This window comes from Triturus cristatus, chromosome 8, assembly GCF_964204655.1.
Source record: "Triturus cristatus chromosome 8, aTriCri1.1, whole genome shotgun sequence".
NCBI classification, from domain to species: domain Eukaryota; kingdom Metazoa; phylum Chordata; class Amphibia; order Caudata; family Salamandridae; genus Triturus; species Triturus cristatus.
In genome coordinates this window covers 1,337,230,512-1,337,255,487 of record NC_140591.1, presented here as the reverse complement: position 1 = coordinate 1,337,255,487, position 24,976 = coordinate 1,337,230,512, and positions in this window count along the sequence as shown.

Genomic DNA, 24,976 nt, shown 5'->3' with positions numbered 1-24,976 from the left:
GTTTTAGTACACTCAAATCGGCACAGTTTATCTACACTGAATTTCCATTTTTCGCTGTTTTATGTTTTCATCAACCTCGAACTTCGTTCATGACCGTTATCACAGTTTAGAGCATTTTTTAATAAGAGCACCCTTTTACATTTTGTTTCTAAAACCGTACAGCTTCCGAGTGATAGCCTTACATCTTTGTGATTCACTGACGCACTGTCATTTTTTACGATGCATGTTCCGACCAACTTCATTAAGCCTCACGCATTCGAACATCTTTATCGTTTTTGTACAATGTGAGCTATTTTCGTTATCAATGACTTCCTGACTCTAGTGTTTTGTTATTATTCATAGATATGTCCCCTGACGAAGGTCCGTCCGGGACCGAAATGCATTGGGCTATTTTCCGAAATGCTTAACGTTTGGATGTAAAATGGATGAACATTCATTTGATATGATTTACTAAACATCAATTGAAAGACACGACCAAAGCTTCGCTGCATCTTATTTTCTCACAATTCATGAATATTCAATGACTTAACTTTATCAACCCCGGTTTATAGGGGCCTCGAGCTGTGCACAGGGGGACGTCTCCTAACTCTAGGATACGCTTCATTTGGTTTTCAATTCTCTCCCTTCCCAGAAGTCAGCTCACCCACTATGATAAGCTATAGAAGTTATGCTTTGTAAACACATGCAATACACTACATGTTCTTCATTCCTCCTAAAAAACACTCCTTCATATATTTCTATTAAGACATCATGACATATATATGAAAGTAAGGCATCATGCCCTTGCTTGAGACTTTTCAGCATTTCACACCAAGAACATGGCGTAGGAGTGGCTGTGTCCGAGGGTCCAGAATCTTTCAGTATTTTATGTGGATATATCCCCGTGGAGAAGAGAATCACCTTCAAAATCCTCACTCACGCCTACAAATGACAAAACAACATCAGACACAAATACCTCAACGACAGAATAAACTTCCACGTACCCAAAAGAAACCTCTGATCTGCCAACCTCGCACTGGCTGAAATCCCCGCATCCACAGGACCGGCAGATATCAGACTCGCCCCCAACCTGAACACCTTCAGGAAGACTCTCAAGACCTGGATCTTTGGCTGAACGGATCAGCGCTCTCCACCCCCCTCAGCGCCTTGAGACCCTCATGGGTGAGTAGCGCGATTACAATTCCCTGATTGATTGATTGATATATCTAAGATGTGCCAGATGCTAAATTTTAGGATCATTACGTATCCCGAGTGCTTGTATACATGACAGTAATTTCTAATATTTTCATCAATGCAACATGAAAAATGTTTTGCTTCATGCACTTTCAAGAGGATTTCTTAGGCTGACCAACTTGGATTTAGTCCCTAATTTGTCACCATATCAGTATATAATGCCACGTTCTGTCAGAATCACCCTCCACTGTTCAGGTGGGCCAAGTAACACTTCCTTCTCTTGCTCACAAAATGTTCTTTCAACTTAATTGATTTATATAATTTCCTTTGTGGTGCCCACCTAATTGAACACATTGAACAGCCTTTAGCCTACCAACTAGCAGCAACCCCCAAATCCCAAATTCCAGTGCTTAGGCCAAAGACAACATAAGATTGAAGAGACCATGCAGCAAAGCATGCCATGGCCAACTTTTAACCAGCTTTCAACTAGTGTAATTTAGTAACAAATCGAGGCCTGACATTGCATATTGAGCCCAATGCTCACCACCTTTCAATTCTTATTATATTATCTTCCCAGGCCAATCATACATTTATTTGTTAACTGATTTTACTACCCTAAGTTCCAGCCCTTGAAATAAAGATGCACTATCATTCAATCTGGTTTCTCATACCTGTTTTGCTTAGAAACATATTTTGCTTGTATTCCTGGATCTACATTGCTGTAGACTATTCTTTGTGTTGCCTCATTCTGGGGCATATTTACAAGGCGGCGAAGTAAATTATCGCCACATTTGCGGCAGTTTTCAGACGAAAAGCGGCGATAATTTTAGCGCCTTTCTTGATAATATGCCCCATCATATGTCACTGGAAATCCTGGCTGTGGTAATACCATACATCTAACAACAGCCAGTAAGGCAGAAAGACCTATTTCTACCCACAAGGAAAAAACCTGAGAAACTCTTAGTGAGGGTTGAAGGGCCAGCTATGACATACAGAGGTTGTTCAAAGGTAGTGGCATCTATTCTTCTAAATTGACTGCTTTATAATTTCTAAATTATTTGCTAGATTTCCATGTTGATTGTTTTTGTAGCTCACCACGAGGTCACCAATGGCCCATATTCTGAATCGCTACGTTGAACACCTGGCTCAAAGTCACATTGTATTATTGCATATCTCCCGCCATCCTAACCGCCTGCTTTCCTTCAGACTGCTGAACTAAACATTGAATAAAATGCGGAATTGGACCGTAATAGAGGAGCAACTACAAAAGTTCTCTTCATAATCTTCTGGCATTGTGCCCTAAGCGAGTAATAAGACATTTCTTGCCAGCATTTCAGCATTCATGCCGTGTCTTTTTCCTTAATTGAATTTCTTAAAAGCTTTTTAAGTACTGATCTCCTGGCGGCTTTAGGCTCACTTGCCAGAGCCTCCCCTCACCACTTGCCCTTCTCTTAATTGCAACATTGTGTGTATGAAGGCACAATCACGTTTAAATCAGACTTGGTGTTGATATTACATGACCAAGAATTTACTTTCTGCGCGTGCCAAGAAAAAATCTCTGCATCTTGCCAAATGTGAGTTTCTGTTATCCCTGATTTAAAATGCAAAATGAACTCGTGTTTTCCACTTCCGATTTGTCGTATTTGGAGCAAACGGTACCAATCGAAAACCGCGAACGTTTTTTGGTACAACATACATACGTAAAAGGTTTTGATTGAAGACCAGTTTTGAAATACATATTTGTCGCAAAACCCACGATTTTGTATAGAATTGTTCACCAGAATGAGGAAGCCAAATTGTAACAAGCGTATAAACAGTGCTTGTTTATATGTTTTTACGATTGTAGGTTTAACATTAAAGGAACCCCACATAATGGAACTACTAATTGAATTTATTAACATATGTACAGGAGATGGCAAGGCAGGGCAACTTCTTACCGGTGTTTTTTCTCAATCTTCAAAAATTTAGCTCTTTGGGCGATATCCATTTATGTGTCGTCCCCAGTCAGCTGCGCCCATGCAGGTATGAGAATTCGGGCGGGAGGAAGGTGGGTCAGCGTGGGGGGTGTAGCACGTCGGGGCCACGTTGGCAGTAGGCCGCAGCAGCGCTCAACAGTAGGAGCGACACACTACTTTCACTATGCTGGCCGGAAGTTTATTTATCCCCTCGGGTCGAGCTCGCCCCGAGGGGTGTATGTATGCGTGTTAGTCGATACAATGTAGGAGAGAGCCCGGGTAGATCTCTACATCCCTTCTTTCTTTTAGTACCAGACCATCGGGCCCTCCGGATTCATGGAGAGGTGCATACAAAGTCTTTCAGTCTTTGACTTGGTGCAGGGTTCGGCCGTAGACCATACTTCTGGCACCGAGAGCTGGAACTGGCTACTGCGCTGGATGGGTTGTTCACTGGTAACTCATGGGCTTCATCAGAACGGGCTGACCCAGCCAGGGGCACAGTGTTCCTGGCGAGACTGATGGGGAGAAAACTGGGGTGGCCTTCAAATACTTCGACACTTCGTGACCAGAGTCCTTCTCATAGATCTTTTTGAAACTGGACACGTTTCTTGTGACAGACTGCTGTCCCCGCTGGGCTGTGATCATGAACCCCTGGATGCCCACGACAGTCCACTCCTCCAGCTCGTAGGGTGTCCGGAACATCCAGCCAGGGTACCTGTCTTTGACCACTACACGGCCTCCCACTCTTAGCTGGGACTCTTGTGCCCGGCGGGTCTCACTGGCCTTGTAGTTCGTTGTTTTCCTTCTGGCCTGAACTGCTTCGTTGTCTCGTTCTGGCGGCCCCCACGTCGGGTCCGAAGGAATGCTGTCTCTCGGGGGCTGTTTGAACAGTAGTTGCACACTTGTTTGTGCTGTGAGGCGTTTGTCGATGGGCGCCAAGGAATTGGTCCAGAGCCGCCTCTGCATCTTCCCCTTGATCTATGGCAATGCGCAGTGCTCGGTTAACTGTTCGCATCAAACTTTCCACCTCCCCGTTGGCTTGAGGCCACAGCGGGGTGATCTTCCGGTGATGGATCGCTTTGTTCTCGAGGTACTCTTGGAATTCCCAGCCCTGGAACGGAGGTCCGTTATCCGACTTGATTTCCTCGGGCAGTCCCATCATTGCAAATGTCTTGTCCAGAACCCTCTTTACATGTGTGAACGCTGTAGACGCCACCACCTCCACAACAGGGAACTTCCAAAAGGAGTCTACCATGACCAGCATGTGATGTCCATCAGGGAAACTCCCAAAGTCGAGACTGACTTTTGCCCAGGGGGTCTCACTAGGTTCTTCGGTAATCACTGGCGCCAGTGCTGGATCCCCCCTGTGATTGTGCAGGCATGGCACTGTCTCACCATCTCTTCCACCATGGAGTTCATTGCTGGGAACCAGACCTTGTTCCGCAGCCTGGCCTTCGTCTTGGCCATCCCCTGGTGTCCGATGTGTGCCAGTGTGAGAATCCGCTTCTGCAGCCTTTCTGGAATGACGATCAGATGTCCCCTCAAAACGACTCCCTTCTCCCCCACACTGAGTTTGTGGCGCACTTACCAGAGCTGTTGTCGAGCGTGGCTGACTTCCGTCCTGAGAGTGCAGGCTCCATCCATGAAGTGTATCCAGCCATCGTTCCCCAGTACGGCTTTCACCCGGGATAGTGTCTCATCTTCGCTAGTGGCACGGCCGATCTCTTCAAGCGTCATGGCGGTGGGGCATGCCCCTTGCGAAACTATCTTCACGAATGCTTCGGCGTTGCACGCATCCGTTGAAGGTACTGGAGGCGACGTGGATTGTATGACTGGAGCTGTACCGCCCATCGCTCAATTCTCGGGGGCGCCAGTCTGGACGATCCTGCGAAGAGCGGGAGTAAAGGCTTGTGGTCGGTCACCACGTGGAATTGTTGGACGCATAAGTAGAGGTGAACATGTTGAAATGCCCATTTAATGACCAGGGCCTCCCTCTCAATTTGGGCATATTTTGTCTCAGTGTCAGTGAGGGCCTTGCTTGCGTAGGCCACAGGCCTCCAGACTTCAGGACTGTGCTCTTGAAGAAGGACCGCTCCCAGGCCCACTGGGCTGGCATCAACGATGAGTTCAGTGCGCCGCCCTGGATGGAAGTAGGCCATTACCATCTTGTCCAGCAGTCCTGCCTTGATGTCGTTGAATGCTTTATTGGCGGCCCCAGTCCATTCCCACGTGTGATCATTGCGTGTGAGGGCCCGGAGCGGATCTGACATAGCCGCAAGGTTAGGAATGTACCTTCCAAAGTACGTGGCCATGCCGAGAAAACTTCGGTGGGGTTCTTCGGTGTGCTGGCTCCTCGGATGGCTGCGGCCTTCTTGGGGTCCACTTGGAGTCCCTCTCTGGTGAAGGTGTAGCCGAAGAAATCGACAGATTCTTGGTAGAACGAGCACTTTGACTTGTGAAGGGTTAATCCGCAGTCTTCTAGCCTCTTCAAGGTGGCTCGGAGATGAGTATGATGATCTTCTAGTGTGTCTGAGAACACCAGGAAGTCATCACTGAGTTTAATCACGCCCTGAAGACCCGACAGCGCTTCTCTGATGGCGTTTTGGTAGACTTCGGCTGCCGATGACACCCCAAATCTGAGTCTCTTATACCTCCGGAGGCCAACGTACGTCAAGAAGGTGGTGATATACCTACTCTCGGGTTTTAACCGATGGTATCCGGCGTTGAAATCTAGTTTCGAGAACCACTTGGCTCCGTTCAGGTATGCCACTATGTCGTCCATGGTGGGAGTAATGTGGCGTTCTCTCTTGACGGCCGTGTTCGGTTGCCTCATGTCTGCGCAGAGCCGGATGGCTCCGGGCTGCTTGGGTTTGGGAGCCATGACCAGCGGAGACACCCACGGGGTGGGGCCAGAGACATTCTCAATCATGTCAAGATCTTCGACCTTTTTCAGCTCTTCCTCCACCTGCAGGCGAAGATTGAACGGCACTCGCCGGTGCCTCAGGGCAACTGGCCTCACTGTGGGGTCAATGTGGAGTTTGAATTTCTTCCCCTTGAGTTGCCCCAGTCCAGTGAATAGTGCTGGAAACTCCTTCAGAATGGCATGGGAGTCATGGATCTGGTTGGCAAAGAAGATGAGCCCTGGGTCTTCAGCGGTATCGCAGCTGAGCAGTGTCCCCGTCCGTCCTTCTGTGATGTGGAACCTGGTTTCCGTAGTGTACTTTCCACTGGCTACATTGGCATGAATAACTTCTCGAAGAGGAATTGGATCCATCACTCCATACGTATAGATCTGGAACTTGGAGAGCGCAAGCGGGGGCCGTGGTGATAGGCGGTCGTATTGCACAGAGTCCATCACACTGACAGATGCACCTGTGTCGATGAGGGCCTGAACCGCCGTTCCTTCCACTGAGAAAAAGCACATTGGTGGTGGCCTTTGGCGTTGGTCAGTCCTGCTGACGTACGACACGACGAACACCTCATCATCATCAAGAGCGAGGCCCGTTCCTGCTGTGGGACTTCCCTTGTCGATGGTGAATCGTCGATGGAGACCGGGCGAAGGTGTTGCGACATACCTCATGGCCTCGAAGGGGCTTGCCTGGACCGTCCGCTGTGGCACACTTTGGTGTAGTGGTTGAGCTTGCCGCAGCGTGAGCATGTCTTCCCCTTCGCCCCACAGATGGCTGTCGCTGGGTGATCCTCTCCACAGTATCCACACTGCCCACCCAGTTGCGTTCTCGGTGCTTGGCGGGTGGCATTGGGGTGTCGTTGGATTGCCTCTACCTTCTCTTCCTTGATGGATGCGTGCCTGGACGCATGTGGCGCGGCAACTGGCATGTGTAGTGCAGCCTCCATTACCTAAGCTCACACAACCGACAGCTCGTGGGAGCGGGCTAGGACAGAGATCTCGCCCAGTTGAAGGACTGGGTTATTCTAAGACCCAGCGGTGCCAGGGGACAACACCTGAAACCTTCGTGGGTTACCTGTTCTGGCGTACAAAACACAGAGACACGGGACACTTCCAGCGACGTCAAAGATCGGCATTTATTTACTGCAGGGATACAGAAATCGCAAGAAGTACACAACGTGTAGGATCTAGGAGACTGCTTCGAATTGCAAAAGTGGATCGCTCCTTTTATACACGTTTTTGCCATTGCACAACATGGCAAACAAAGGTTACAACTCAGTTCCCACAATAAACTTCAAAAGAGTCGCGTTCATGTTTCAGGAGGCCGGAACATAATTACAGCAGCATTGCCGGTTCCCAACTGTAAAAGCATATCATCCCCATAGTTAAACAAATTCCATTCTGACTGTAAACACATTAAGAGAAGGGACAGAAACAGATGCAAAGAAAGAACAAGGATGCACGACAGATTGGAAAAGAGTGTTGGGAGTAATAACGGAAACTTGATTGCAGGATCAAAGACCTCGTGCCCAATGCATGCACGACTGAAACAATAGACTAGCACGGTAAGATGAGCCTTGAGCGGGGCCATCTGCCTTCGCCGTGTCATTTCCCCTATCATAAAAGTCACCCTCAAAGAAACATGTGTCCTTGGTGTAAGCTTGGGAATCCCAGGGTCACAGAGCGGACAAGGTCCGTTCGCTGGCTACTTGAGGGCAAGAGACAAGATGGATGCCGCATCTCAAATGGAACCCGAGGGTTCGGATGGACAAACCCAAAAATGAGACGAACCATGCGTGGTTGCGTAGCGAAACCGCGTACACCCACTAAACTCGTCATTTGCGGTTCGTAGATACCAAACTCATCCATATTCGACCACACCTAACAAGTGTCGTTCCGTCTCGCACGGAACCTCACAGTGAGATCCCAGGTTGGCGAAGGATCAGTTTCCACAGGAGTTTGGAGTGACACCCCAGGATGATTTGATCTCGTATCTCCTCCCTATGATCCGTGAAGGTGCATATGCTAGCTAGCCGGCACAGCCGCGCGTAAAACATGTCAACCAACTCTGTGTCTGACTGCGACGCCCTCCTGAACTTGAACTTCTCGAAGTCGGGATTAAGTTGGGGTCAAAGTGCCTGTTGAGCGTGGTGACGGCTGGATCGTAGTTGTCGTCGTCGCCCGTGTTGGGGAGCGTTTCAAAGAGGTCATAGGTTTCTGAGCCACCGTAATAGATGAGAAGCGACCGTTTCACGGTGCCATTGGTTTCCCTGGTACCTTTGAAATAATGATTGAGCCGTCCAACCCACACTTTCCATTGTGGCGCAGCTGTGGCAGGGTCTGAGGCTTCACTGAAAGGTGGTAGAGGTGCCACGGTCATGTGGCTGTGCCCTTGGGGCGGTGCATTGGCACCTTTGTCTGGACTGCTCCGCCCGGGCTGTTGGCTGGCAGTGCCAGCCATAAGTGGGGTGCGGTGCTCATGGTGACCGTACATCTGCGCACAGGTGTGAAGGTGTGACTTTGGCACTGAGAGTCCATGGGTGGGTGTGCGCACTAGTGCGTGGACTGTTCTTTTGCCTTGACAGCGTAGAATAGGCGAATTTGCTCCTTGGCGCTGACTGGGGTGATAGCGTCTCCTCGGTGCGCATGCAGGGGAACAAACCAGGCACCGGACCCTTGTATTTTCTGGTGGGCCTTGCTGGGATCACAGTGTGTCTTCCTTTTATATTTTTTTCTTTTGATGATGGCCGAGGAATTCTGCCCTCTCTCCTCCTCCTTTCCCTTGTCTTCTTGGTGGGCGCAGGCAGCAGGCTGCGCAGCCATCAAGTTTGGGGCCTAGCACTCAGCCCAGACGCTGGTAGACAGCAGCTGGGGGGCTAAAGGCAGGAGCGATGTGCCTCTTGACGGTGCAGTCAGCGCGGGCAGCAGGAGAGACAGTTCACACCACCGTGGGGCACACTGCGGGAGGATCCACACATGCAGCCACTCACCCCAGATGCCTCCGGCCGCAATGAGCGCCGCCAGCTGAACGCACTCCCGCTGTCAGGGAGAAGTGTGGGCGGGCACAGGGCACAGCGGACTTGGGGCTGGTCCTCGCAGACACCGGACAGGCAGCCACGGCAGGGGCAGTGTACTGCAGGCCGCAGATGCCGACAGTGGCTCACAGAGGCACCGGGCAGCACTCCTCACAGCAGGCAGGAACGGAGCAATGTGGGTGGGCACCGCTAGCTCCCAGCTGGGCACCAATCAGGCGGCGATGCACACGTGAGGCACGACCGGCCTCATCACCAATGTAGCGCAGCAGGGCCATGTGGACAGTAGGCCGCAGCAGTGCTCAACAGTAGGTACGACACACTACTTTCACTATGCTGGCCGGAAGACCCCGAGCGGTCTTCCACCGTTTATTTATCCCCTCCGGTCGAGCCTGCTCTGAGGGGTGTATGCATGCGTGTTAGTCGATACAATGTAGGAGAGAGCCCGGGTGGCTCTCTACAGGGGGGATTGGCATTTCGACAGATGATGACGAGGAAAGATTAAATAAATAAGTAATTTTCCCTCATCATCGTCTGTCAGAATCCCCCCTCACACAGCCCCACAGTCCCACCACTCTTACCTGCATGGGCTGCAGCTGGTTCCACTATGTATTGGGCGCTATTCCATCCACAAACAACAGAGAAAAAACAGTGGTGCTGATTTTGCTGCATGTCTAGCAGGCAAATCCCCAGATATTTGAGTCTCCACTGCTGCATTGTTTTTGCATATAATTATGCATTTTCAAATTTTCCACATAATTCACAATATGCTCCATAGTCTGCACATTTTAACAGACATGTGTTTCTAGCATTCAAACTAATCAAGTCTGAGTTATGTAGAGGGCACACTGACCTGATCTGCACCATGGCCCACCTTCAACTAGGTGCAGTGGGCACAGACTGGGTTAGAGCACCTTATTATAATCAATGTGGAGCCCCTGAGGCAGCTGCAAACGTGCATCTGCCCTGGGCGATGCTTAAGTGCAAGCTATCCAGACTGTCTGCCTTTTTACTGCACACTAGAAACATGGCCTAAACTTCAAAGGGGGACAGAGATGTTACTGCAGGTGGGAGCAGTGTATGACGCACCTCCCTGCAAAGAGATGTTGAAGCGTGGTCCATGGTTCCACTTTTCAATTCCTTTCAGGGGCACACTTGGGGGTTCCTGACTATCAACCACTGCTTCGTGGTGCACTGTTATCGTGCTCCTAGGCAGCCTCCTTTCCTCCATTACATATCTGTAAAATGGTGCGGGCACAGAGGCAAAATGTTCCCTCATTTTAATGCAAACGAGAAAAGTCCCAACCTAGGATTGTGCCAGTGCTACATGTGTGCTGATGGTATCTGTATTACAGAAGGGGATGCACAAGAACCTGTAGCCCCTTCTGTAATGTCAAAGTGCCCAGGGGGTGCAGATGGTGGTTGATCAAGCGCACTGCCCCCTACCTGCACTTTGTGTAATATAGCCGCAGGACACACCCAAACATCTTTAACTAGAATGCAAATGCAATATCTGAAACTAGTCATGTTTCACTCATGACCGCTGGATTTAGGCACTGAAGCAATGATAACTTTGCCCATAGCATTCAAATATATGTATTAGGGTTTTTGTGTTGGTGTAGAGCAGGAAGCAAAGTAGCTTCATTTGGAGTTTTATTTTACTGTTTATATCACAGTGTTCTGAAACACGCAATTATTTCACAAGAGACTTTAAATTAAAGGGGCGTATGTATGTGTCAGTTTGTGGTCCTCTTGCACCATGCAAAGTGGTGCAAGAGTGACATAAACCTTACATATGATTTATAAAGCCATCCGATGCCATTTCCATGGCCCTGAGTGGCTCCATAAATAGGGAATAATGCAACTCAGAGCAAATTGCTGCATTGCCTTACTTTTGCCCTGGGAAGGCATTCCATGGGCATTATGTGGGTGTTCCCATGCAACTCCCATGGTTTTTGACGCTTTCTACCAAAATGTGGAAAAGTATAACCCTCCGTAAGCACATGTAGAAACAGCATAGTATATTGAGTGCAGAGTAGCATCAGAAACGTCCCATCCACAAAGGCAGTCAGCTGGCAACTGACTAACAGTATTCTCCATGCCTTTAATAATCGAAGACTGCATTTCACATTCCACAACCCACATGTACAAACCCAGGATACCACACACCTCACTCCAAAATACCCAACAAAATATAATAAAACAAAACCTTTTTACATTTTACAGCAAATGTTGACCTGGGAATGCACCAAAAAGATAGGCTTTCTCAGATAAGGCGTAATGAGGTGCAATAGCTTAATTATTTTTTTGGTGTTAGCTTTATTTGCCCTAAGTTGGCACGGTATGCCCACACATGGGTCCCTTGCTCACTGTGCCACTGGGTTCAAGCTAGCCTGGCTGATGAGGGGTGTTACCCCGAAACCTGTCCCAGGATGCTTGTTTCCGGTCCAGCGAAGACATGGCTTGGCAGTTCGGGCTGGACTGTTCCCATGAGGCACATGGTCAAGACTGATTTGCATATAGCTGTGTCTGAACTGGGGGGGGCAAAGTGAGCTGAAGAACTATGACGGATTCAATCCAGATCTGTGACTGGGAGTAAGTGTCTGAAAAGTTTCATCGCTCTGTCCATCATCTCCTAGTGTTTGCTTTGTTAAAGAGAACCCCAAACCATGGTATTAGGTTATTAATTCAGAGTTTGTGTTACTCCAGACCAATCACTATTAAACTATACTGCCTAGTAGTATGATTGGCATGTGACTCCTACATCTTGTAGTCCATTGTCTTATGTAACATTTCCTTTACAGTGATTTACACATGCATGAGTGATTGTCTCTATGTAATGTTTGTGATATAAAGTTCTCTGACACCCTACACTGGTATCAGTGGCGCTGTAAATCAAATTAAATGAATCTGAGCGAGAATGTGGTTATGGAGACTCGAGGGGCACTGCACTGTTAAAGGGTGGTAGTGAGGGAATCCTTGACAGAGGGAGTCACTGGGGGGTACTAACAAACATTGTCGCACAGGGCTCCACCAGCGCTAAAGCCAGCCACTTCCACTTCCTACGTTTCTAACACCAAATCAAAATTGTTGATTTGAAAACCCCTTGAATCTGCAGCATACCTTCAAGTCAATGTATGATTTAACAGTAGTCTTGGTTGTTCCAGGTCTTTTTTTAAATTTAAGTACAATCTTTATTTATTCGCAACGGTGTCTTGTAATTTTGTATTATGTGTTGTGTTTTTGCACTTAACATAATTCTAGCGAGTAAAGAGCCCTCAGTCAAAAAAGATTATCCTATGACTCTTAGCATGTGCGTGTGGGATACTGGTGAGAAGATTTATGTTAATACAAATAACTAAGTATTAATGTCATCCAAAGGTGACATAATAATGGCACAGAATGATAAGGGAGCCTTTTGAAATTTGTGATTATATCCATGGTGTGAGAGGTTTTGTCTTGTGTAATTTTATATTTGGAATGAGCCCGCTCCTCATTACCTCAACAGGATCTTTCCCCTTTGAGACAGAACTGGAATTTTTATCATGCACTCATCTGTAAACAATAACTTAACATGGAGTAAACAACATCCATCTTTTTGAGACTTGCAACTAGTTTTTCCATCCAGTGTGACAAATGTAATACATTTAATACAGTCTTAAAATTTATGGACTTATTTGATTTGTATATTTATCTTTTTGTCCTTGTTACTGATATACATGTTAGGTCTCTTCGGTGATGCATAATAGGATCAATAGTCCTGCGATGTCACTTTCTGTGATGTCACTTAATGTGATGTCACATGCAAATTAGAGGGGCCTCACATCTTCCCCTCCGCCCGGGGCCCCAGAAGGTCTAGGACCGGCCCTGACAGTGTTGCCCCACTGCTTAAAGCAGTGGAAAAAAGGAGGAAACAATTGGTAACTACGTTATTAGCATTTTATTGTTCCTGATGTGGAGTGTCAGCGCAGATCTGTTCTCCTCTCAGAGCAGAGTTGAGGAGTGGTGGGCACCATGTAAGTGTGCATGAATGTTTGACCGGCCCTCTGTGGCCAGCCAAATATTCATGCACACTTTGCATGTTCTCCATTCGGGCTGCATTACAGCCTGAATGGAGAACACGGCCAGCCTCTCATTCCCTGGCTGCGCACTGTGATTTGGCGCTCAGACCAATCACAATGCTGCAGTGCAGCGTTGTGAATGGCTAGGGGAGCCTGGGAGCCCGGTGCTTCCTGCTTCCTTTGCAGAGAAGAAGCCAGGAAGAGGATGGAGTAGAGGCGGGGGCGGGCAGCCAGCAGTCAGGCCGGCCGACAGGTAAGTGTTTTTTTTTCTTTTACCTCCCCTCCTGCTCCCCCTTACCAACCCCACAGCTGCTTCCCGGGAATAGCCGCTCATGATAGCTTCCTTACTTTGCAATTAACTGTATTTTGCCTGAAGCACTGAAATCAATTTTGTATCAATATATCAGTGCATTAAAGGTCATAATGGCTAGAAAATTTGACCGATTGTCTAACATAATTTGCTTCCAATCATATGTTAAGGCATACAATTTGACTTTTACTCGGTGTGCAATTCAGTGGCTCTTATCACGTAAGTTTATCCTACACGGAAGCCTCGAACAAGACCCTATTAGTATGGAACGGTACAAACATTAATTGTTAGATTCTATTTCATAAAGAATTTGCATCAGTAGAAAAAGGGGGAAGCTAATGGTAACACGCATTGACAACGCCAAAGGGTATATTTTTGTATGGAGTGCAATTCATGGGAGCACGCGGGACAAACATGCAACTTATTTACTTTGCTAAAGCTATTCTTTATTGCAACGCTGGGAAGCGAGAGCAGACAAAGCATCTGAAAAATGGATGCTACAGAAAGAAATTGCCTTCTTTTTACGTAGCAAAATGTTTTCAAAATGATTTCGCCACGTTCAATAACTAGTGCTATTGGTGGCTCGACGAATTATAACAAATGAAAAAAAGTCTAGTAAGCAGGCCAGTGGAAGCAGAAAGAATCCCCCAAACAGCCATTAGGAAAACAACAAACCAAAATACTCCTGTGGGCTGCTCCAGAAAATGATTGACAATGCCCCATACCAATGGCCGAAGGTTCTGGAGCAATGACAGAAACAATCTGACTCATTTGTCCCTGAAATTAAGGAGAGACTATAGTATTGCAGCCATGAAGTGCAAAAGTGCCATACAAGTCAAAACTAATCAATAATTGAAGTCAACTAATCTTTAACATACCATTTATTTAATGGGTGTTATAGCTATTTACACAAGAAATGCTGGCCCATGACAATTCTTCATAACAATAAAACAAACTGATTTTGCAGGATTATTTGCTGCCTGTATAATAATAAGTAGAGAAACTGGTTTTGTCTTACACATATTCCAATTTCTCAATGTTGAAAGAGATATTTCTTCTTCAATTCTTAATAAACTAGGACAGCGGCCAGTAAAAATATTGTAAAATCAGTTTCATACAATCTTCCCTAGTGCACAATCTTAGTCTGGAGCAAATATCGTTTACTGATGCCATATATTTAAGCACTTACAATGGCACAATGTTCATTTGCGCTATTTTGTATGGACGGCTTTAGCAATCATGGCGCCCCATGCCACAATGTTTGTTGGTGCCCCCCCAATGACCACATCTGCCACGGATTCCCTCACTAGCACCCTTTAACAGTGCCCCTCAAGTCTCCATAACCACTGTCTCTCAGATTCATTTAGTTTAATAGCACCACTCATACTAGTGTAAGGTGTCAGAGCACTTACATCACACACACATTGCACAGAGACAATCATATGTGTGTAAATCAGTGTATAGGAAATGTGACCTCAGACAGGACTACAAGGTGTAGTGTAGAAGTGACATCGACACTTATTCTGGAAAAGCACAAATTCAGAATTTAAAATGTAACATCATTGGTAGGGTTTCTCTTTAATAATAAGAATTGTTTTCTTCTCAAACGAACCCTTTTGGCAGGATTAGGATAATGAAAGACTCAGTAAAAACATACAGCTCTAACATATACCTTGCAGCTTGCATGAAGCTCTTTGATGACAGTGAATTGCTTAATGTTCTATATGAGGATTTTGACTTATAAATGACAAGGAACAAAAGGAGCTCTCTTACAGAAGCAGTAACCCACTGACCTACATACATTATATGCGCTTTGTTATCTGCATGGTACACGTTCTTAGCAGCACGCATTTTAACCCACAATGCTACCTTCGAATGAGTCAAAACTTCCACTAGATAGACCTCTGGTCTCTTTCCAGGAAGACTATTATTCACTGGAGTTATCTTAACATTTTCATGCCTGAAAATTGCTGGTGGCCAGGAACGCCGCAGCAGGTGCTTTAAAAATAATTGACTTGCAAAAATGACTCCCCGCCCCTAGTCAGAGCCGGTGCGCACCGATCGCACCGCCCTAGAGACGGTCCTGGACGCAAAACATTACATAGTATGCTCTCACCGTTTCACCTCGGAAGTTTAAGGTAGAAAAAAGATGAAATCACTAAGGGGCATATCAACAACAACCGGCGATAATTATCGCTAAGCGCACTTAGCGCTAGGATAATTATAGCCGGCTAGCGTGGATTTTTATCCCTGAGATAGCGTGCTATTAGCAACGCTTATCTCAAAAGCGATAAAAATCCTAGCGCTAACTGCCTAACGTGAGATTATCGCTGGAAACCCAGCGATAATCTCACTAAATGTGGCGTTAGCTTGTTGATAGGGACTCACAAACTTAGCCATGATATCCTCCTTCCATAGGATATCATGGCTAAGTCAGTCCTGAAGCAGGCGTAAGGAAAATAGCGATACCAGGGGTTATCGCTACTTTTCCTGCCGCTATGCTTCATAGCGTGGGGCTTGATGATAGGAGAAATGCCGCTTAGGGACATTTCTCCTGTCATGTCAGGTACGCCCACTTTGCATCTCATTAGAGATGCAAAGCTGGGCGTTAAGATTTCGTACGCTAAAGCAAGGTTTCACGCGTTAGCGTGACCTTGCTAATTAGGCGATAAAATTATCGCCGCTTTTCGGGGGAAAACGGACGCAAAAGCGGCGATAATTTTCTATCGCCTCGTTGTTGATATGCCCCTAATTTCCTAGACTGAATTTCTCCTCACAGTTGTGTTCCCAAGGCCTACGAGATACACAAGGTTGTCATTAAATATCAGCAAAGCTGGACGTCTCCATTACCTGATTTGGCAGATGCTAACCAGAACCAATGAAAACAAGCCTGATTTATTATTATTATTTCTTGGTTTCTTGTAGAAGAAACGCCTCTATCCCAAAACAACCATCTGCCATTGCAAAGCCCCATCCAAAATTCTGCTGGCCAGCAAACAGCATGGTTGCCAATATTGATTCAGCTGTGGGATGTAATGACAATTTCAAGAGCTATCTAGCAAGGGGGTCAGCCATTTGCATGGCTATTGCTTCTGCACAGCTTCCGTGCCATATATTAACATGTTGTAGCTTACTGGAAAATGTTATCGCAGTCTGCAAATTCCCAAGGAGCTCGACAAGGCGGCACATAATAAAACTTGCACTGCTGGCTGGGTTAAAATCAAAAAGCAAATTTGAACAGTTAATGGAAATTGCTTTAGCGCTCACTGATTTGTTCTTTATTGTAAACACTTTGTGAATATAGCTGGCGAGTGATATGGGAAAACGACTACTTAGTCATCAGCTATACAATATTAGCAATGATTTGAATTCATAACCATTTTCCACCCAGCTGAGAAGAAGAAACAAAAGCAAAGTGGCTTCTCTGGATAATGTTCATTTTCAGGCTGAGCCCTGATAAGCATGGAATGCTAAATGTTTTCCAACAAAGGAAATCGTCGGATTATTAAAAAAAAATACGAATGTCATCCCCTTGCAAAAAAGCTTTTTCCAGTTTCTATAACCTGCTTCTCTTCACACAGCAAACACCTATTGTTAGTCGCTGTTTTTCTGTAAATAGAGCGGCCTTCAATGTGAGTGCATGTGTTTTTGGCTTTCATTGTGCACGATAATCATTATGCTGAAACTGTACTAAGTTTTATAGAGAAAATTGCAAACATCCTGACATGTGTGTTGGCAACTGGTAGGTGATTATTCATTGCAAATAAATTGTAATAAAATAAAAAATCACTGACATGTATTGATTCTGGCTGATTGCAGGATAGTGCTGGACATTGAAAGAGAGATGGTCGCTGCAGAAATTACAGGGAGTTGGACAGGGTTATGGCCCTGCTGCCCTCAATGGTAACCCGGGTAGTTTCGTCCTCCTCCCAATTTCTCCTCGTAAATCTCAGTGATTTGGTTGGATGTTCTAGAAGATGGAGAGCGACTGAAACTTAGGATAGTGGGTATCCGTTTTGGGATAGTCCACTCTAGGCGTTTTTAATGTTAGTCACTTAAAAAGCTACAGGAAGAGATACTGAGCCCTTCAATCTGTGAGTCTTGAAAATTCCAATTTGGGGAAACATAGAGGGGGCTATTCACAAACTGCATTTTGTAGTACATAAAGAAATTCTGCAGTAGTACTATTCACGCACTAAAAGTGGTATTCACATACCTACTGTTGCACCGCAGTGTCCATCTCTTGCTGCCTTAGAGCTCCATACACGGCCTCTAAACTCAGCGCGAATGGGTCGCCATGGGGAAAGGAGTATGGAGGCAATGCAGAATGGCTCTGGTTTTCTTCTGCATCTTACCTGGCGACATCAGTCTTGCCGGTTCCACTGACACCCATCATCAAAGCACTCTAGGGAACAATTGGTGGCATAATGATCTTCTGCTGCTCAACATTACATGGGCCAAGTGTCACACACGTCCTTGCCAATTAAAGATTGCGGCCATTTTTTCAATTCTTGTACACAAAGGTCCAACTAGGTGGTGAATGTGAATGAATTGGTCTACTTTTTTGATATGTACTCTTAGCTTTCTCTGTGATAGATCTGTCTATAATATTATGACAAAACCCTCCAATTCTCATTAAGAATCATGCATAGTTTGGGGAATTCTTGTTGAACTTGTAATCATGCGAGTCTCACTTTCTATATTGTGATATGAACGTACAACTCAGGTACACTTTTCTGTTAATGAGAGACAGCAATCAAACACAGTCATGGAGTATATGTATTTAAGCTTAAGCTTGAGAGATACAAAGCAGTTGGCTTCTAAGTATGCCATGTCAGAAGCACCTGGCACAATCTTTTTGTACTGTTTAAACTTCATTGACATATATTGAAATAGCTGAGTCAGACATGTGTGCACATAATAGATTTTGTAAGTTAAGCTTAAGCCAAACACTAACTAGAATCTTATCAAAGCATGAATACATTCTCACAGTGCTGAGAACAGGTGTGGTTTGGACATCTGCTGTTTGTCACCCTTCCTTATCTACCTCTCATCTCGCTGATCCTTCAGTTATTGAAAGCAAAAGAGAAGCTAACTGGAATAAACAGTTCATGGACTTTTAACCTCCTCGTCCTAATTGCAAAAACCAGGGATTGTACAGCTGAACAGTTCATGATGTCATGGCAAAAACAAAACATGATACAACAGTTGTTTCTTATCACATTTATGGTCCTAAAATCCACCCTTTGAACAAATTTTGAACATGTGCTTATAACTTTGCTATTCAATATTTTTTTCATTTGGGCAGCCACTTCCTCTTAATGCATCATCACACTTAAAATGTGAACATTACTTCGCTGGGGAATGCACAATTCGGTAGGTGCCTGACAGCAAACAGAAAGCATATTTATACATAAACAAACAACCTGTATTGTAATAACTATAAATATTATTACCTTAAATATAAAACAAGGTGATCCCCACTTTAAATCAAATATACCAAGAATCATTAGGCGCCAAACTCAAAGGCAACATAGGGATCCCGTGTTGTGTTACAGAGGGATGTTTTAGACAAAATACAACAATCTGAGACATGTCATCCATTGTGCAGGTGTTCATTTTTTGTATGGCAACATTTTCATGGTACTCCTTGGAATTGTGCTTGTGCAGATATTCAGTAGGCATGGCATTATTTGAACCCAGTAACTTCGATCATATAAGTAGATCACAACAGCTGTTAGGGTAGTAATGAGGATCAGAGCACATGGTATGCAAAATGTATTGGTCATAATTGTTCCTTTGTATTCTGCTTGTCCCTCTGAAGCAGTTGGGCCCCTTTGTTCTTTATTCTTCACCTGTGAGAAGTCACCAGTACTTTGAGATTCTGGACCGAGTAGCAAACTATTGTTGGTTGGGTCAAGAAGATAGACTTATTTTACGACCTGGGTGCAGGTTAAATCAAGGGCCAGCATCCTTGATGGGGCAATCCTCTGTACTGCAGGCGGTGACAATGTCTGAGGCAAGGGAGTTCTTTTGAGGCATTAATCAAATTCTTATATCCTCTATGTTTCACACCTGAGTATGCTGCCAGCAGAGCTTGAACGGGACCCTTCCAGTATGTCTGAAGGCAATTAGATCTCTGAAAGTTTGTGAACATCACCCATTCATCAGCTTGAATATTGTGTCCAGGCCTCTGCAGAGGCAATGGCAAGGCATATTGTGCTTGTTTAATAATGGCTGAAACATGTTTTGTCCTTTCAACACTATACTCTAGGAGCAGTGTATCAGTGATTTGTGTTGCTAACAATGTTTATGGGACCCCCCAACAGGTGAGGGGCTGTTCAATCACTATTTTATGTGGGCTGAGATGTTCTACGGTATCTGGGATAGTTTTCATACTCATACGGCAAGTGGCAAGGCATCCACCCAATGTAAATGTGGATCGGTGCATATATTAATTATCTTGGCCTTCTGGATTTAATTTCTCATTTCAAAGTTACATGCTGCTACTGGGTGAGATACATAATGAAACCTCTTTTGTTCTTCAATTGCCTTGCAGACCAATTTAATTTCCATCAATTTACTGTGTGCATACCATGCAGTATTTACATATTTTTCCTGCAAATTCCCAAAGTGTCATGATGCTTATAAAGGCATCTCTTTACAAAGGGGAAGAAAAGTGCATCCTCAATTTCAATCCTCAATTTCATAGGATATTACAATTTGTCAGGTAGCATGAATCGATACCCATGTTGATCCTTCCAACAGCCATTCACAAGAGTGCCATATTGTTGCCATTTTTGCATTTCTTCTTTGGTTGCTTGTTTTTGCAAATCTGCTATGCCCCTATCAAAAAATTTATATGCCCCTTCTTTCCCTTCAATAAACATTTGGTGGTAAATATATGTTAAAGACATGACATTCTGTGCAGTCTCTTTGGCTAATCCTCAGGAAGAGCATTTCTTTTGTTTATGTAATCTCCTTGCTTTTTTGTGGATTAAATTTGAGCATAGCTCCTTCTTTTGGCAATGATAAAACATTCAGTAATTTGACAATTAGTGGACAATGTTGTATTTGTATTCCTTGAGATGTGAGGAAACCTCTTCCTACCCAAAGCCTGACAAAGTTATGCACAACTCCAAATGCATATTGGCTATCAGTATAAGCATATATGTTCAAAGTTAATCCAGTGCTCAGCTCACAAGATCTTGTTAATGGTATACATTTGGCTGCTTGTGCCAATAATTCTAACAGACTATATGTCTCAGTGACGTTGTGTAAGGTGGTAACAGGATAGGCTGCAGTAATTGTTACATCCTTGAGCTTTAAGCAAGAGCCATCAACCCATAAGTCACCATCTCTTTCTTCTATTGGATTGACCTGTAAATATATTCTCCCTTTGGTCTGTTATTCTGTGATCAGTACACAATCATTAGTCTGGCATTTGTCAAATGTTGAGCTTGCGTTTTGTTTCACAGTATATCTAAAGAGTGAGGTATATACAGATGCACTTTGTATCCAAGAATCTCTTTAGTCGTGAGATTTAACAAGGATTTGGAAAGAAGGGAAAAGTTAGAGTTGTATTATCTGCAACAGCCTGCCATACCCAGGAAGACCTGTGCTTGTTGTGTTATAGGGGGCTGATTATTCAATATAGCTTTCACTCTTTGAGGGTCTAGTCACCTTTTCCCCTTTGACAGGAGGTGTCCTGATTAGGCATCCAGCACTTGGGCAAATTGTAACTTAGTAAGAGACACCTTGTGGCCGTTTGGACCAAGGAAAATGAGTAGGGCAATGCTGTCATAGCACAGTCTGTTTTGCTGGAGCTGGCCAATAATGCATCATCTATGTATTACATGAAAGAAGTGGTTGATGTTAACTGAAAGGTGTCTAGTTGTGTTTTTAGTGCCTGTGGGGGAAAAAAACACAAACCTCCAGATATCCTTCTAAGTGGGGTCATCATTGTTCTTTAATACAGCGAAGATTGGGCTATTGCATGGGAAAACCTGTATCTGTCTTATTACTCTGTTCCTAAGTAAACCCTGTATCATTCTTTCCATACCCTGTTCTCCTTCTGGTAATATTTTGTCCTGTGGCACTCGTGGGAGAGGAACATTTTTTTTCACTGTTGTTTCTACAGGTGGTGTTGTCATACGTCCCCCATCGTTCTTACCGGAGGCCCAAACATTGTTGTCTACTTTGTAAACACCCATTCAGGTACTGTAGTTTGGGGTCAGGTGAAGAAGACATTAGTGGGAAAAGGATAATTTTCAGTACATTCAATGCGATCTGTGATGCAATTTAGTATTGCATTCAGTTTTTGAAGTAAGTCTATCCCCAACAAGCTATGGGTGCATTTGTCTGTCAATACAAAACAATGTTTATCAGTTATATCTGTGAGGTGGAGACAGGGCTACATATGGGGATGTTAGAAAAACTCACAAATATATTGAACCTTCTCTAGAGGGGTGCATTTTGAATTATTTTCCAGAGAAATTGAGTAATTAGTGGCTTCTGCATCCAGGAGGAGATTTACTTCCTGTCCTTGTACCATTGATCCAACATATGGCCCTCATGGATCCACTGCAATTTCCATCCATTCCTCTCTCCCTCCCGGCCCACCTTATAGCGCAAAAACATAATCAAGAAAAGGGCAGTTATCATCTGGGATCCGTTACCCTGTCTGTCAAAGTAGCTTGTTGGTGTCCTGAAAAGTGGTGTAATTAGCTTAATATTTGGCATAAGGGCCATTATTGGGCCTATCATTATGTTGCTTTGACCCTCTGTCAAAAGAATTTCTGGATTCTCCTTGGGCATGCCCTTGTGACATGGAGAACCCTCTGTTTTTTGATGTAATGGGCACTCTCTAATCCAATGATTAGGGTCTATGCAATTGTGTCACATATCACCTATGTGGGCATTCTGGGATCTGTAAGTTGGTGCAGAGTATCCCGTTGTTCCCCATCCCAATTGTCCCCGGAATGTGGGCCGGCATTTCCCTTGCTGTAGCTGCTGGAGCAACACTTCACTTTTTAACTCCTTGTGTTTCTTATTCTGTTCTTCACGTGCCTGGATCTCAGCATAGTATTGGTGAATGGACAATACTTCTGTTAGTAGAATTACTCCCCATGTTTGTTCATAGGTATGGATGGATAATCATCAACATTCTTGAAAGCCATTCACAAAGCAACTGGAGAGGACTTGTTGGGCCTACCATCAGCAGCATTCATCTCACTATGGGCAGAGCACACCATTTGTATTAATGAGAAGAAGGCTGATATATTTGTATCTTTTTCTTGTTTACAGTTGTTTACTCATGTCCAATTTAGTCTTTTACAAGGCAAACCTTCTTGCAATCTAACTATTAATTAATTTGCCAGGCTAAGCTGCTATTTCATCAGTCACTTGACCATCAGCTTTTCGTCAATCTCCTGTAGTATTCATTTTGGTCTAGTTCACATCTTCAATGTTTTCTTTCCTGCACTTCCTCTATATATCAGGTGGTAGAATGCAGGAAAACATTTGGTCTATGTCATTCAATGTTAGCTGGCCTAAGTTCAATTGCTTTTCTGTCCATTCATGCCTTTCATCTGCGTGTATCCTTCGATCAGGGTAGTCTTTGGAAAAGGCAGTGATTTCTGCTTTAGTCCAGGGGACATATACATAATAATGAGGGTAATTGTTGTGAAAACCTGGTACATCATGCATAGGGGCCATCACAGAGTCACATAAGGATTAGAACGTATCAATCCATTAAAGATTTAGGGCAAACACAGTGTTACATTCAGTTTCCGTCAGGACAAATATCTCAGATCTGCTGTCATCATGGGTGAAATTATTGGCCAGCATCAGGTCCTGCAGCTGACCCTGTTTAAATCTTACTGAATTTTAACTATGCGTACAGGATGGGTAGCCTTTCCTATTTCTTCTATTATAGCTTTTCTTACTGATTTTCACAGGTATTCAAATTCCTATCTTCCTTATCTCCCTATTGCTTAGTGCCATGTTTCATGCATGAACTGATATTTTAATTTGATCTCACATTTCAAGTGTTATGGTTCATCTTAATAATTTGGTATTGTGAGTAGGTCCCGCTGTAGGTGGCAAATTGGGGGGAAGGGGAGGAAAAGGAGGATCATCCTCCATTATGTCTCCCTGGTCTTTTAATGCAGGCATATCGGAACAGAAGTTTACTGATAACCCTGTGTCTGTCTTAACTGATCAGTGCCCGCTTGAAAGGGTGGCGGGTGCAGTCTACCAGTGAAAATGTCTCCAGTTATAGGGTCCTCCAAAATGGAAGGAGCCAAAGTCATCTATTCTGGTTTAAACACCACAAATGTCTTATTCACCTTCGTTGGATGTTCCTTCTGCTCTTCAGCAAACTCACCAGCCCTTTTCTTTCTGTCACATTCCCTTGCTTTCTCCCTTTCTTTCTTCATTCCTTTCTTCATTTTCTTTTTTTTTGCCTGGTATATTTTTTCCACCTATTCAGCACATCAAACTGCAACAGTCTAATTTTCCTCTTGTCCTTTGTCAAACAATCATTCCCTTAGATAATTCAATTTATCTTAGTCAAAAGGGCAACTCAATGGAAACTGTAATGAGGGTTCCTTTTCAGTATACTCATGTCAAAAATGCAAAAACAGTCCATTCTCTCACCTCCTGTGCTGGAGTTTTTTCTACTGAACATGACTGTTATTCATCTACATAATGTTTATTTACACCACACAATTTACTACAACAGCACCTGCCCATATTTCCACTATTTCTATAAGATCATTTTTTTGCTGCGGTAATGGTGAATCTTCTACATCAAGATAGAGAAGTTTCCTTCACCCACTAGCCACAAAAAATAAACAGCATGTGGCATTTTCACATATTGTTTTAATGTAGTAATAGTGAATCTTCTTTGTCACAATTCAAAAGTTTCCTGTCACAACACTAGCTACTAAAAATCAACATGAATAACTTTCACATAACAAAATACAATGTGCTGTACTGTCCCTATTTCCATATGTATCATTAAAGGTCTCATATCATTTCATAACATTACACACATCCATGGGACTTCTTACCAGGTCTCAATGACTGCGTTGCCTTGGAGTTCTTTGGAAACAGCCAAGTCAACCTCATGTATTGGGGTACCTGTTATCTCTTTAGACTGCGACCATGAATAATGCAATCCCCTCTGTGGGCATGTATTTCAAAGTCAGTCTGCTCTTCATCCAGCCCCTTGACTGCAGCTCCTTCTGATCCATCTGGATTGACTTGCTGGACCCCAGATGAGCCCCCACTTTTTGGATGCACAAATCGGGTACACTGGTTTATTAATGAGAGAGAGCAATAAAACACATTAGTGGAGGAAGAATAATTTAAGCGTAAGCTTGCGCGATACGAAGCAGTGGGCTTCCAAGTATGCTCTGCCAGAAGTAGGTGGCGCAGTCTTTTTATACAGTTTGAACTTCATTGACATATATGGAGATAGATAAGTCAGACATGTGTGCAAATAATAGGTTTGCAAGTTAAGTTTACGCCAA